General features: G+C 42.1%; 1 pseudogene; it reads right to left on the bottom strand.

The window, feature by feature from the left end:
• Positions 1 to 3,341: 3,341 nt before the first annotated feature.
• Positions 3,342 to 6,519, bottom strand: LOC126068242 (elongation factor 1-alpha 1-like; annotated as a pseudogene).
• Between the last annotated feature and the right edge of the window lie 8,599 nt (positions 6,520 to 15,118).

Here is a 15,118-nt window from a genome sequence, read left to right as displayed (position 1 = left end):
TTCTTGGGACTCTTCTAAAGCCTTACCTAGGAATCACCCTGTTATTTACCAAATAACCTCAGATTCCTAAAACACTCAATGGTCAATTTCTCCTGCTTCTTGGGACTCTTCTAAGGCCTTAGCTAAGCACTTACTAAATAACTCAGGTGTTTTGTGTTTCCCTCAGAGCCATCTTTTGGGTCCCAGGGGGGTCAGCTTTCAGAGATTCTCAAAGGTCTCCAGGAGAAAGCTCCTCATGATGCCAGACATCAGGGCTGGTCTTTTTTCTGATCCACCTCAGGTGCCAAGCATATGGCTCCTGGCGGGCTTGCCAGAAATGTTACCAGATGCAAATCCTAGGTTCTTGCTTGGCATGACTCATATTGGCCAATAAACGAGAGACCAAGGTGGGCTAACAGGAAAGACACCTTTATTTCCTCATACGAGGAAAAGAAGTCAGAGCTGCTGCTGCCAGCACTGCTTGCCAAGTGTGGGCAGTCAAGTTACTTTTAAAGGGGTTTAAAAGTAGAGAGTTCATACAAGTTATATCAGCGATAGAAGTTTGCAGGCGCAAAAAGGTTTACTTACAACCTCCGAGCAAAAGCAGGATTCAAATGCAAAGCAAAGAAAGCATGATTTTTAATACAGCACTGCAGGGACTGTGTCTTAACAACAAAAGCAGAACAAACAGCTAAGAAGTAGAAACAGCTGCCCTGGAAATACTGCAGAACTGCTCACAGTGGTACATTCCACCTGCTACCCATGGAAGCAATGATTGGGCCCTAAGATTGAATCCAGGGTAAGATAACTTATAGGAGTTCCAATCTCTTGAAAAGTACTACTGCAATGCATTATTCCTTATTGGAAAGGCATTATTTACTGCTCAGGAACTAGAAAAGAAGGGAGCCAGTAATACCTGGAAACAATGAATGGCATAAAAGAGAAAATGGCCACCATGACTGAATGAAGACTGGCAATAGCTTATTCTCACAATAAGTATGTTCTCAAAAGAACATACTGAGAAACTTAGTGAGGAGGCCAATCTCACAGAAATAAAGGAAAACCTGTCAAAAGTTTAGAAAATTCACATATCCAGGAGGCATCAAGTACTACACAAAAATGAGGCTCCCACTCAGGATTTTTGAGTTTCATGCATTTCAAAAGGCTCCCATCTTAAGACTAAACGTGTTAAAATCAGGCTATCTCCTTTCCAAAGAACTCCAGAGACATAACAAAATGGATGAGATACCGTATGTCTCACAGGTCTTGAAATGGTTAGGGACCAACCATAGGTACAATAATGTGTTGTGAGAAACAGAGTCATTGAGCTATACAAAAATGTTCAAATGATTGGGCTACAACCGGCTCCTGGATTGAAGACTAAAAACAATGTTTATGTCTTTGATTTTCCTTTGGTCTCCTGCAGTCTTTAATCAGATCTCCCAAGTAAGATGGCTGCTGATGCTCCGATTTATCTTGCTACAACTATTTATTAACTGAACAATAATTATGACATGGCATGAGTTCCGTAGGACAGCCCTGCTTTCTGATTATTTTCTTAGAGACTAAAAAAAAAAAAAAAAATGCAGTAAAACCCTGCATTTTTCTGAGTGTAGCCTAGGTGAATATAGGTGAATATTTTTGTACAATGAGGAATAAACACAACTGATCCTGGAAAAAACCCATCAAACACTATTTAGAGAGAAATAACTAAACTCTAATCCATATACAATGTATTTGCAACTCATTCCACTGCCCTTTAGTTTCTGAATAGTTATAAAACTTTTCATCATTTTGTGGTTAAGTCTGTCTGCTGTCTTTCCTTCCTCCTTCCTTCACTCACTCCCTTCTTCCGTTCTTTTCTTCCTTACCTCCTTCCTTCAGCAAAGTGTAATGAGTATCTATGTGCCAGTTACTGTCTAAGAGATGCAGTGAGGATACATGCAATATGACATAAAAGCAAGGAACGCTGCCTCAAATCTAGTATGTAACTTGAAACTACAGAAAACCATTTTTTGCAAAATGAACTAAAATGTAAAGATCTGCAACGTAGTCCTAGCTCTTTGCTCTATGCTGTCTGTCATGTGCATTATAGCCTTCAACTCTCGGAACAACTCTTGAGTTGTAGAAACTGAGATGTAGAGAAGTTGAGAGTCTTTGTCCAAGGGCATGTGGTGAGTTCTAGAGCCAGATTTGAATTTAGCTCTTGTCATGGTTTGAATTGTGTCCCCCCAAAATATGTGTCAACTTGGTTAGGCCATGATTAAGCCCCACCTAATTACCCTGTGGAAACCCTGGTGGCATAGTTGTTAAGTGCTACAGCTGCGAACCAAGGGTCGGCAATTCAAATCCACCAGGGACTCCTTGGAAACTCTATGGGGCAGTTCTACTCTGTCCTATAGGGTCACTATGAGTCAGAATCGACTCAACGGGACTGGTTTAGTTTTTTGGTTTTAATTACCCCGTATGTGTTTAAGCCAGAAGACTTGGTATACATTGTGATAAAATCTGGCCTCTTAAAGGTAACTCTTTTCCAGTTGCCATCCAGTTGATTCTTACCCATGGTGACCCCATCTATGCAGAGTAGAAGTGCTCCATCGGGTTTCCAAGGCTGAGACCTTTCAACAGCAGATCGCCTGGTCTTTCTCTCAAGGTGCCTCTGGGCAGGTTCAAACCACCAACCTCCTGGTTAGTAGTCAAGCGCTTAACCTCTGTGCCACTCAGTGGCTCCATTAAGGGTAACTAGCTGCCTATAACTGTGGCCACATTAGCTATGTGTTTAGTTTGTACAAAGTTTTCCAATCTTTTTCTTCCCTCTCATTAAACTGTTTTAATGAGTCTCAAAATTCTGTGACAGATTTTCGTCAAGTTGTTTCCATTTTAAAAGTACTGATTTTTAAAATTATTAAATTAAAACTGCCGCACAACAAAGAAACAAATGCCACAAAACATCCCTTTCCTTCTAAAGGTTTTACGATGCATTGCTATCATTAACAAGAAGCCCTGGCAGTGCAGTGGTTAAGCACTCAGTGTGAACTGAAAGGTTGGTGGTTTGAACCTACCACCTTCTCCACAGGAGGAGGATGTGGCAGGCTGCTTCTGTAAAGGTTTATAGCCTTGGAAACCCTATGGGGGCAGTTCTACCCTGACCTATCAGGTCGCTGTGAGTTGGAATCAACTCAATGGCAGTAGGTTTAATTTTCAGTTATCATTAACCAGTCTTTTACTATTAAACTTAAATGGCCAATTAAGACAAAGAGTTCTGAGACCATTCGTCCACCACTGATTAAGACTGGGGTAGCAGGTGTTATGAATAATACTTGTTAAGCCTTATGAGCTTCTGGAGCAGGCTTGGTGACCTTTCAGTCCCAGATGCCTTTTTTCCCCACTGCCTTGATGACAACCACAGCAACCATCTCATATCATGAACAGCAAAACGACCCAGAGGAAGACACAGAAACTCTCAACACACGTGAGCTTGCCAGGAACCATGTCAATGATGGCAGCATCATCCAACTTCAAGAATTTGGGGCCATCCTCCAGCTTCTTACTAGAACAGCAATCAATCCTCTCCTTGAGCTCAGCGAACATGCAAGCAATGTGAGCTGTGTGACAAGCAAGCACAGGTGCATAGCCAGCACTGATTTGACCTGGATGGTTCAGGATGATCACCTGAGCAGTGAAACCAGCTCCTTCTACTGATGGATCACTTTTGCTGTCATCAGCCACATTGCCACGATGAATATCTTTGACAGAAATGTTCTTGACATTGAAGCTTACTTTGTCCGCAGGCAGAGCTTCACTCAGAGTTTCATGGTGCATTTCAACAGATTTTACTTCGGTGGTAATGCTGACTAGAGCAAAGGTGACCACCATGCCTGGTTTGAGAACACTAGTCTCCATTCTGCCCACAAGGACAGTGCCAATACCACCAATTTTGTAGATACCCTGGAGAGGAAGACCCAGGGGCTTCGTCATCTGGACAAGTTGGTGGCAGGATGCAATCCAGAGCTTCAAGCATGATAGTTCCACCAGCATTGACATCCTTATGGGTGATTTTCAATCCCTTGAACCGAGGCATATTAGCACATGGCTCCAGCATGTTGTCACCATTCCAACCAGAAATTGGCCCAAACGTTACTGTGTCAGGGTTGTAGCCAATTTTCTTAATATAGGTGCTGACTTAATGATTTCCTCGTATCTGTCCTGACTGCATGGTAGCTCAGTGGAATCCAGTTTGCTAACACCCACAATTAGTTCTTTCACACTCAGTATGTAAGCCAAAAGGGCATGCTCACAGGTCTGCCCATTCTTGGATATACCAGCTTCAAATTCACCAACATCAGCAGAAATGATCAGGACAGCACAGTTAGCCTGTCATGGTCCCGTAATCATATTTTTTATAAAGCTTCTTTGTCCCAGAACGTCAATGATGGTCACATAGTACTGCTGGTCTCAAACTTCCACAGGGAGGTAGCAATGGTGATACCATGCTCACGTTCATCTTTCAGTTTATCCAGGGAGGTCTTTCCCATCTCAGTAGCTTCCTTCTCAAATTTTTTCAATGGTTCTTTTGTCAATCCGGAAACCCTGGTGGTGGAGTGGTTAAATGCTACAGCTGCTAACTAAAGAGTCGGCAGTTGGACATCACCAGGCACTCCTTGGAAACTCTATGGGGCAGTTCTACTCTGTCCTATAGGGTCACTATGAGTTGGAATCAATTCAATGGCACTGGGTTTTTGTTTTGTTTTGTTTTTTCATTTTGTCAGTCCTACCACATATGCAGATCAGGTGGCCAGTAGTGGTGAGTTTACCCAAATCTGTGTGTCCAAATCAGAAGAGTACGTGGAACAAGGGATATCATTGCTGATGTCAGATGCATCATAGTTGAAAGCAGAGAATACCAGAGAGATGTTTATCTGTGTTTTATTGACCACGAGAAGGCATTCAACTGTGTGGATCATAACAAATTATGGATAACATTGCAAAGAATGGGGTCATTATCTAGTGCTGCTATAACAGAAATACCACAAGTGGATGGCTTTAACAAAGAGAAGTTTATTATCTCACAGTCCAGTAGTCTAGAAGTCCGAATTCAGAGTGCCAGCTCCAGGGGAAGGCTTTCTCTCTCTCTGTAGGCTCTATCTTCCCATGGCTGAGGAGCTTCTCAGGCGCAGGGACCTCAGGTCCAAAGGATGTGCTCATTGGCTCCCAGTGCTGCTTTCTTGGTGGTATGAAATCCCCAAGCCTCTCTGCTTGCCTCTATCTTTTACATCTCAAAAGAAATTGGCTTAAGACACTAGCTAATCTTGTGTCATCATTATAATTGCTGCTAATCTAACTTATTACATCATAGTGATAGGATTTACAGCATATATGGAAATCACATCAGAAGATAAAATGGTAGACTATCATACAAGGGAATCAGGACCTAGCCAAGTTGACAGATATTTGGGGGGGGGATACAATTCAATACCATGACAAATGGGAATTCCAGAATACTTAATTATGCTCATGAGGAAACTGTACTTAAACCAAGAGGCAGTAGTTTGAACAGAACAAAGGGATACTGAGTGGTTTAAAATCAGGAGAGATGTGTGTCAGGGTTCTAACCTTTCACCATGCTTATTCGATCTGTATGCTGAGCAAATAATCCAAGAAGCTGTACTATACAAAGAACACAACATCTGGATTGAAGGAAGGCTTATCAACAACCTGTGATATGCAGATGACACAACCTTGCTTGCTGAAAGTGAAGAGGACTTGAAGCACTTCTTGATGAAGGTCAAAGATCACAGCCTTCAGTATGGATTACACCTCAACATAAAGGAAACAAAAATTCTCACAGTTGGACCAATAAGCAACATCATGACAAACAGAGAAAAAGTTGAAGCTGTCAAGGATTTTATTTTGCTTGGATCCACAATCAACACCCACAGAAGCAGCAGTTAAGAAATCAGGTGACACATTGCATTGGGCAAATCTGCTGCAAGAGATCTCTTTGAAGTATTAAAAAGCAAAGATGTCTCCTTGAAGACCTTGGTGCGCCTGACCCAAGCCATGGTGTTTTCAATCATCTCATATGCATGTGAAACCTGGACAATGATAAGGAAGATCTAAGACAAATTGATGCCTCCAAATTATGGCATTGGCAAAGAATATTGAATATTATGGATTGCCAGAAGAATGAACAAATCTGTCTTAGAAGAAGTACAGGATGCTCCTTAGGAGGAAGGATGGCGAGACTTCATTTCACTTACTTTGGACATGTTATCAGGAGAGACCAGTCCCTGGAGAAAGACATGATGCTTGGTAAAGTAGAGGGCCAATGAAAAAGAGGAAGACCCTCAACAAGACGGATCGACACAGTGGTCACAACAATGGTCTCAAACATAGCAACGATTGTGGGGATGGTACAGGACAGGGGAGTGTTTTGTTCTGTTCTACATAGAGTCACTATGAGTTGTAATCCACCTCACAGCACCTGACAAAAACAACACGTCTAATGACGATGATGTTGATATGGGTCTTTTCCCGTTGTGGTTAGATTTCATGATGGTTTCACCAACACTTGTGTTCTGGTAGCACACCTGTTGCAAAAACTCCCTAACTTTTTTAAAAAGAAGAATTCACAACCAAAATAGCTAAGTTTGCCTATGTGGTTATAAATAAAGGAATAAACCAATCCATGGAATTATTTATGTTTACTCTTAGTTGTACAAAAAGCTCATCAGAACAGAAATGTTTACCCTAACTTTGCTCTATTAAGCTATGCCTATTCTTGTTTGTCTTCAAATTTCCTGAACCCCAAAGCTGGATATTCCAGTGGATCTAGCCATAGCCAAGGTCAACTGCAGTTCCTGAGCCAGAGGAGAGACTGCCTCAGTCCTGCCATGAGAAGATAGATTCGGAAGAAAGGTCCATCCAGGGTCTGAATCAAAACCCCATAGAAATTTAACTTATCAAGGAGGGATTACAGGCCCATGCCAATATTTCCAAGAACGTGTTTGAAAATCAAGCTTTGCCCATAATATTGAGAGTTGAGAGATATGATAAAATATGAAGAACCTCTGTTGTAGAGGTGAAAATGAGCTGAAGGTCTCCAGGTAACATAATTATGAGCAGAGGCCCAAACGAAGGCTGTTCTGCCTTAAAAAAAAAAAAAAAAAGTAGCCGTCAAATTGACTCCAATCCATGGCGACTCCATATGTGTCAGAGTAGAGCTATGCTTCACAGGGTTTTCAATGGCTGATTTTTCAGAAGTAGATCACCAGCCCCTTCTTCCAAACCACTAACATCAGTGAGCAGTCAAGTGCACTAATCATTTGCACCACCCAAGAACTTCTGATAAATTTCATCAAGCAGATGCTTTTTATCTTCCCAATGTTGGGTTGATAGCTATGCATGGTGGTCGCCGTTAGCCCAGAGGAAGCTTAGAAGTAAGTATATTGTGAGTACAGTTGGGACTTTATGAAAAGCCACATTTGGGGCACTATGCTAATATCTCTCCTAGTCCTTCTTTCTGGGCAGCCTGCCCCTAACTCAAATGTAACAGTCAAGTACCCTGACATCCTTGGTGCCTAATCCTCTACAAAAAGAGGTCAATTCATAGCACTAATATTCTGCTTTTCACCTCTACTCTGGCTTTTCTCGTTCCATCATGCCCGTTCCCCATCTAGGACTGGAGTCTTCCTGTCTTCTTTTCCAAAAGGCTAGAGGCTCCCTCCACAGCCTCCAGCTCACAGATGAAAGCTTATAACTAAAGTGACTCTATAGTTACTATTCAAATCTGTACACATTTAAAATTGGCAAGGGACACTATTAATAATCACTTGAGCAGCAGGAGTAAGCCAAGATAGGCCTGGGCCAACCAGGATATATGGCCCTCTACCTCTAGCCAACCTGGCTTTAGAATGGGACTGTGGCCCAAGATCCAGTTGTATGTCTGGTAAGAGGGGCCACCTGAGTCATTTCTGAGCATGCTATGTACTTTGCATGTGGTACTAGGAATTGTCTGGTCACTCTCATTATGGGTTATTCCTATAGGTTGGTTGTTCTCGTTTTGTGGGACCTGCTTTCCAGGTCAGCCTCAGTCTGAACACATTTGTAACTTAAGCCCATGTGACACATAATGAGAGAATGTATCAAAGTGTGTTTAATTAACTTTACCTTTGTCTTTGTAGGTGTCTTGTCAAGTATCTATGTTCATATCCTACCAAGTATCTACTAGATTGAGCCCTGGTGACACAGTGTTAAGAGCTACAGTTGCTAAACAAAAGATTGGCAGTTTGAATCCACCAGCAACTCCTTGGAAACCCTACAGGGTTGCTATGAGTCGGAATCGACTCAACGGCAATGGGTTTTTTTAATCCTGTACATGCAAGACTTTTAAAAGAGTGTGGATAGATAGATAAATCAGCAAGAAATGAAGGAGTTTAAGTAATAATTACGTTTTACGTGTCATTACAGAAGTTCTGGTAAGAGGCATCTGCCTTAACACAGATGTTACACTGAACTTTCAAACCAACCATTTTCTGTATCAGCCATTCCCAATAGAAAATACACAGCACACCTACATTAGGATAATTCCAAGCATGGTTTCACAAAAGGATTAATTACAAAGTCCTGTGTGGGGAGTAGGAGAACCACAAGCAATGGTGCAGGAACCAGGTTGTAGCACCTAGAGGTGTTGCTACTACTAAATGGCAAGGAATCAGAGAAGAAAGCAGTACTGGAACCCAGAAGGCGAGAGTTGTGCAGGTAGGCCACCTGAACCAATTGCTGCTGTGCCGATTCTGCCTCATGGTGACCCCTTGAGAACCACCTTGAAGGCAGAAGTATCTGGAATTGAGGGACACATCCAGCCTGAGGCAGCTTCTCAGAGGGAAACCAGAGGAATTAATTACTTTGACTCCTCTCTTCTCCCTGGCTCTGAACTCTTTCTGGGGCCCCAATTGGCTAACATAACTGGATGCCAGAGAAGCCCATAGATGTAATAATCTGTGCAGGTCAGCATCCACAGAGAAGATAGCAGGGTAGAGACAAGTGGAAAGTAGATCCAGAGACAGAGGGGCAAGTGGAAGCTATCTACCCCACCAGCATTATAGAGGCGCCCCAGTTACTGCTACTGCAAAACTACTACAAACTTACTTAATAGTCATATGACCCATCCCTGACCAGTTGATTACGACTCGCGGCGACCTATAGGACAGAGTAGAACTGCCCCATAGAGTTTCCAAGACTGTAAAATATACAGAAGCAGACTGCCACTCCTTTCTCCAGCAGAGTGGCTGATGTGTTCCAACCACCAACCCTTCTTTTATCTGCCGAGCGCTTTAACCACTGAGCCACCAGGCCTCCTTTGAGTCATAACCTATTGCTGTTGAGTGAATTCCAACTCACAGCTACCCTATAGAACACAGTAGATCTTCCCCAAAGGGTTTCCAAGGAGCGACTGGTGGATTCAAACTGCCAGCATTTTGGTTAGCAACAGAGCTCTTAACCACTGCACCATGAGGGCTCCTTGAGTCATACAACCACCACTTTATTATGCTCGTAGATGCTGTAGGTTGGAAATTCAAAAAAGGGCACAGGAGACTCAGTTTGTGTATGTTTCATGGCGTCCAGAGCCTCAGCTGCAAAGACTAAGGGGAGTGACTCGGTGTTTGAGGCCATAATAACCTGCTTGTTTATCCAGGTGTGCGGCAATTGATTTTGGCTGTCAGCTGAGACCTGGGCTAGGGCTATCGGCCAGAATGCCTATACTTGCAGCCTCCCTACATGGCTGGGCTCCTGCACAGCAGGGTAGCTGGATTCTAAGAGCAGAAGAGAACAAGCGGGAAGCTGTGTCAACTTTTATAAATTTGCCTCAGATTTCCTGTAGCAACATTTCCACTATCATCATAAGTTTGCCCAGATTCAAGAGGACAGAACATAAATTCCACCTCTCCATGGAAACAGGGTTAAAGTTACAATGAATGAAGAGCACGGCAACAGTCATCTTTGGAAAATGCAGTCTGCCATAGAAGGTGAACATAACTCCCTGTCTTAAATTTAATATCACCTTTTGTATGCTTTTTAAATAAATGCTGAATTAATATAATATTAATTTGACTAATTGCATTCCTTAAAAACCAACCCAAGCCCATTGCTATCGAGTAGATTCCGACTCATAGCGACCCTATAGGACAGAGTAGAACTGCCCACACGGTTTCCAAGGAGCACCTGGTGGATTCAAGCTGCCAGCCTTTTGGGTAGCAGCTATAGCTCTCAACCACTACACCACCAGGGTTTCCAGTTGCATTCCTCGCACATTATTTGGTTGTGCTTTATGCAAACAAGCAATACATTGGAACAACATTATCACATTATCTTTTAAAAAGCCCTTGTGATTCTTATTAACTAATTGGAATACTGTGATTAAAGAGCCCTAGTGATGCAGTGGTTAAGCGCTCAGCTGCTAACCAAAAGGTCAGCACTTCAAGCCCACCAGCAGCTCCGTGGGAGAAAGATGTGGCAGTCTACTTTCGTAAAGACTACAAAAAACAAACTCAAACCCACTGTTGTCGAGTTGATCCCAACTCATAGTGACCCTACAGGACAGAGTAGAACTGCCCCATAGGGTTTCCAAGGCTATAAACTTTATGGAAGCAGACTACCACATCTTTTTCCTGCGGAGTGGCTGGTGGGTTGGAACCACCAACCTTTTGGTTAGCAGCTGAGCCTTTTAACTACTGAGCCAGCAGGACTTGGAAACACTATGGGGGCAGTTCTACTCTACCCTATAGGGTTGTAATCGACTCAACGGCAATGGGTTTACAATGTGATTATAAATCCCTACCCTCATTTCATAATTTTGATGAATTGAATAACTTTAGATTAGTGTTATATGTCTGTTCAGACATGTAAATACTGCATCACAGCCAATCCTTAGTTGTATAATGTAAGGATGTGTATTTGAGAAATTAAGTATTTTTTTTTTCCTTAAATGTTGTGGTAAGGAAATAGCATCTTGTATTTCTCCATAAAGTTCAGGATGGAACACATAATTATGTAGTGGTGAAACCTAATTCAATTATACGGAACTTGAGTCATAGGCTGGATGTATTCCATATCTCTCGGAGTGACTCATTACTTGGTCCAGACATAGTTCCGTTGTGAAGAAAGAGAATTCCTTCCTGGGGTTGGATTAAGTCCTGTTAAAGGTATGACTCAAAGTAATAAAATATGGGCAGAGTTAACAGTCTACATTGTCTTGTTTGACATCAAAAAATAATAGGAGGAACAATCCAAGGATCAGGACAGAAAGACATGAAAAATCTGAAGAAATATTTTGGACGAAGAAATTTAGGGCAGTGGTATAGAATGATAATAAATTGGTAAAGAAAGGAGCATAAACTAATTTGATGGAGGACTTGGTTATACGATAAGGGAAAGGTAAATTCTTCCAAGAAAAAAACTATGTATCTTGGAAGTTGGATAATAAGTTATTATTAAGTATTACCATGAAAAGTCAAGAAGAGACTAGGACAGTATAGACGCTGTTGTAGAATGAGTTGTGTCCTCTAAAAAGATATGTTGAAGTACTAGTACCTGGTACCTGTGAATGCGACCTTGTTTGGAAATAGAGTCTTTGCAGACGTAGTTAGTTAAGATGAGGTCATACTGGATTAGGGTGGACCCTAATCTGATGCCTAGTGTTCTTGTAAGAAGCCAAAACAGAGACACAGCCACACCCACAGGGAGAACGCCATGTGATGATGGAGGAAGAGGCTGGAGTGATGGTCTACAAACTGAGAACTCTAAGGATTGCCCTTGACCAACAGCAGTTAGGAAGAGGCAGGAAATTTCTTCCCTCAAGCCTTCAGAGGGAACATGGCTCTGCTGACACATTGATTTTGGACTTCTGACATCCAGAACTGTGAGAAACTAAATTTCTGTTGTTTTAATCTCCTGAATTTGTGGTAATTTATTAGGACAGCCACTGGAAACTAATCCAGGTATTAATGTAATCTTGCTGGAATATTTATCCTATTTTATGTTAAAGGGAAATTGTGGTACTCCAGTGAATGGGTATACTACAGTCACTGTGCTGGAAATTAATTTGAAGGTTTACCCTCAGGTTTTGGTGGCAGTAAACCAAAAAGAAAACAAACCAGTTGCCGTTGAGTTGATTCTGATTTCTGGCAACACTTTGTGAGTCAAAGTAGAACTGTGCTCCACGGGGTTTTCAATGGATGATTTTTCAGAAGTTGATCCCCGGGACTTTCTTTCAAGGTGGCTCTGGAGGGGATGAAAACAACCATACTTCCGGTTAGCAGCTAACCATTTGCGCTACTCAGGGATTCTTTTGGTGGCAATAAAACCACAACAACAATAACACAAAAAATCCAAACCCATTGCCTTTGGGTCAATTCTGATTCATAGCAATCCCACGGGACAGAGTAGAACTGTCCCATAGAGTTTCCTTTACAGAAGTAGACTGCCATGTCTTTCTCCCACAGAGCGGCTAGTGGGTTCAAATTGCCCATCTTTTGGTTAGCAGCCAAGCACTTAACCACTGCACCACCAGGGCTCCTTTCGGTAGCAGTAGGAATATGTAAAACTTAGTATCTAAACCTATGGAGCATTGTATAACGATTTATGACTCAGAGCTGGAGATGGGGGCTGATACAGGGTTCGGGCAAAGCCAGCTCCTCTGCAGCTTTTTTCAGCAAATCACATTATCAAGTATGCCAGAGAGACCTCAACCATTGGGAGATTTCCTGGGTGTATTGACTTGGTAGATGACACAGGTCCATATGCCTCCATCATTTGAAAGGAGTGCTGCCAAAAAATGGAAAACATACAATAACCACCACTTTCACAGTTATGTTATGTTTCCTCTTGAACCCACAAGAACATGCGTGATTTAAGCATTAAATAAGGGACTTGTAGCTTGATATTATATGCAAGTACAAGCTGGGCAATGAGTAAGGAAGACTGAAGAGGAACTTATACCTCTGAATTATGGTGTTGGTGAAGAATATCAAAGATACCATGAATTGTCAGAAGAACAAATAAATCTGTCTTGGAAGAAGTACAGCCAGAATACTCCTTTAGAAGCAAGGATGGCCGGTCTTCATTTCACTTACTTTGGACATGTTATCAGGAGGGACCAGTCCCTGGAGAAGGATATCATGCTTGGTAGAGGATCAGCACAAAAGAGGAAGACCCTGAACGAGATGGATTGACACAGTGGCTGCAACAACGGCTCAAACATAACAATTGTGAGGGTGGTGCAGGACAGGACAGTGTTTTATTCCGTTGTACATAGGGTTGCTATGAGTCAGAACCAACTGGATGGCACCTAACAACAACAGCTTGATATGGGACATTCGAAACCTGATCTCTCATTGCCTTGGGAAAGTATCTTCTGTATGTAGGTGGTACCTTACAGGAAGAAAGACTTTTAAAAGAAAAAGAACACCACTAGGGATTCTTACAAATAGCATTTTTCATGTATGAGACAATAGTTTTTGATTCATATGTTCATTGTCATTCGTAACTTTGAAAACATCATTTTAGAGCAATGGCTATTTCACATGCATGTATTATATTTTAGATATTTCTATAAAATCCAATGACACACATACGTAACTTAAAAGATTGTATAGAAATATACGGCATCATCAATTTGATTGATATTGAAAATCCTGATTTGGAATATGGCTGGGGGAGTCACACATTATTCTCATTTTCAACTGGCACATTTAATAGCCCTTATTGTCACTGGGAAATTGCTTCCTTTTTGAATGACTAGGGAATGAGCCTGCGTCTTTTCAATCTAGATTCAGGAAGATGCTAATGTATTCTCTTAAGCACAGAAAGAATATATTTTCCTGGGGTCTAGACAATCAGGCTTCCCTGTTGCCGGGTATAATTTGATGATGATATTTTTCTCCAGCTAACTTTTCTTGACTGTTGTCCCAGCACTTTAAAGGGCAACTCAAGCCTTCTCTCTCCCTGACTTTAGCACAGAGAGAGCCAATCTAATATGTATTAAAGGCATACAGTTAATGTAAAGGGAGAAGGAACGCCATTTTGAAGCACCCCCCAAGTAGAACTCCCATCTTGGCACAGTCTTAGCATGGCCTCCTGCTCACCTGGAAACCTCTAGGTTATTCTGAGTGGTCTGGTCTGATCTGCCCATGAAAAGATAGCCCTAAACTCTGAGAACAGCTTCAGTCTTATGTTATTTTTATTTTTAATAAAAAAAAAAATCATTCAGCATCCCCGAATTCTCTGATTAGTCCCCTTCTGGGATCCTTCTCCTCTGTCCATATTCACAGACTCAAATATGATGGTACATGTGTCTATCACTTTGTAGTCTATGGAATATGCTCACATATTACCTCCTGGCCAAGGGCGCATTACCCTCATTTATCCTTTGCAAAGGAGAATCGGGCCCTAAGAGGTCATAGAGTTTAATCTCAAGGTCACACAGGAAACAAATTGAGAAGCCAGCACAGGAAACTAGGGCCTCTAACTTGTTTTTCTACAGGAGTGGTTCTCAAACTTCTTGATGGGTGCCATCAAGTTGATTTCAACTCATAGTGACCCCATATGGTTCTCAAACTTCTTGATGGGTGCCATCAAGTTGATTTCAACTCATAGTGACCCCATAAAACCACTGCCCCCATAGGGTTTCTAGGCTATAATCTTTATGGAAGGAGTCCTGGTGATGCAGTGGTTAAGCACTCAGCTGCTAACCAAAAGGCTGGCAGTTCAAACCCACCAGCCACTCACTGAGAGAAAGATGAGGCAGTCTGCTTCAGATTACAGCCTTGGAAACCCTATGGGGCAGTTCTACTCCAACCTAGAGGAGTGCTATGAGTCAGAAGTGACTTGATGGCAATGGCTTCGCGTTTTTTTGTTTTTTTTTTTCCTAATCTTTACAGATGCAGATCTCCAGGCCTGGCTCCTGTGGAGCAGCTAGGTGGATTCGAACCTCCAACCTTTAGGTTAGTAATCATGTGCTTAACCATTGTACCACCAGGGCTCATCTCTCAAACTTGAGCCTGCATCAGAATCACCTGCAGGGTTTGTTAAAACAGATCTCTAGGCTGCACCACCAAATTTCCTCATTATGTAGCCGTGG

This window comes from Elephas maximus, chromosome 27 (assembly GCF_024166365.1).
Source record: "Elephas maximus indicus isolate mEleMax1 chromosome 27, mEleMax1 primary haplotype, whole genome shotgun sequence".
Taxonomy (NCBI): domain Eukaryota; kingdom Metazoa; phylum Chordata; class Mammalia; order Proboscidea; family Elephantidae; genus Elephas; species Elephas maximus.
This window is presented reverse-complemented; position numbering and strand designations above follow the sequence as displayed.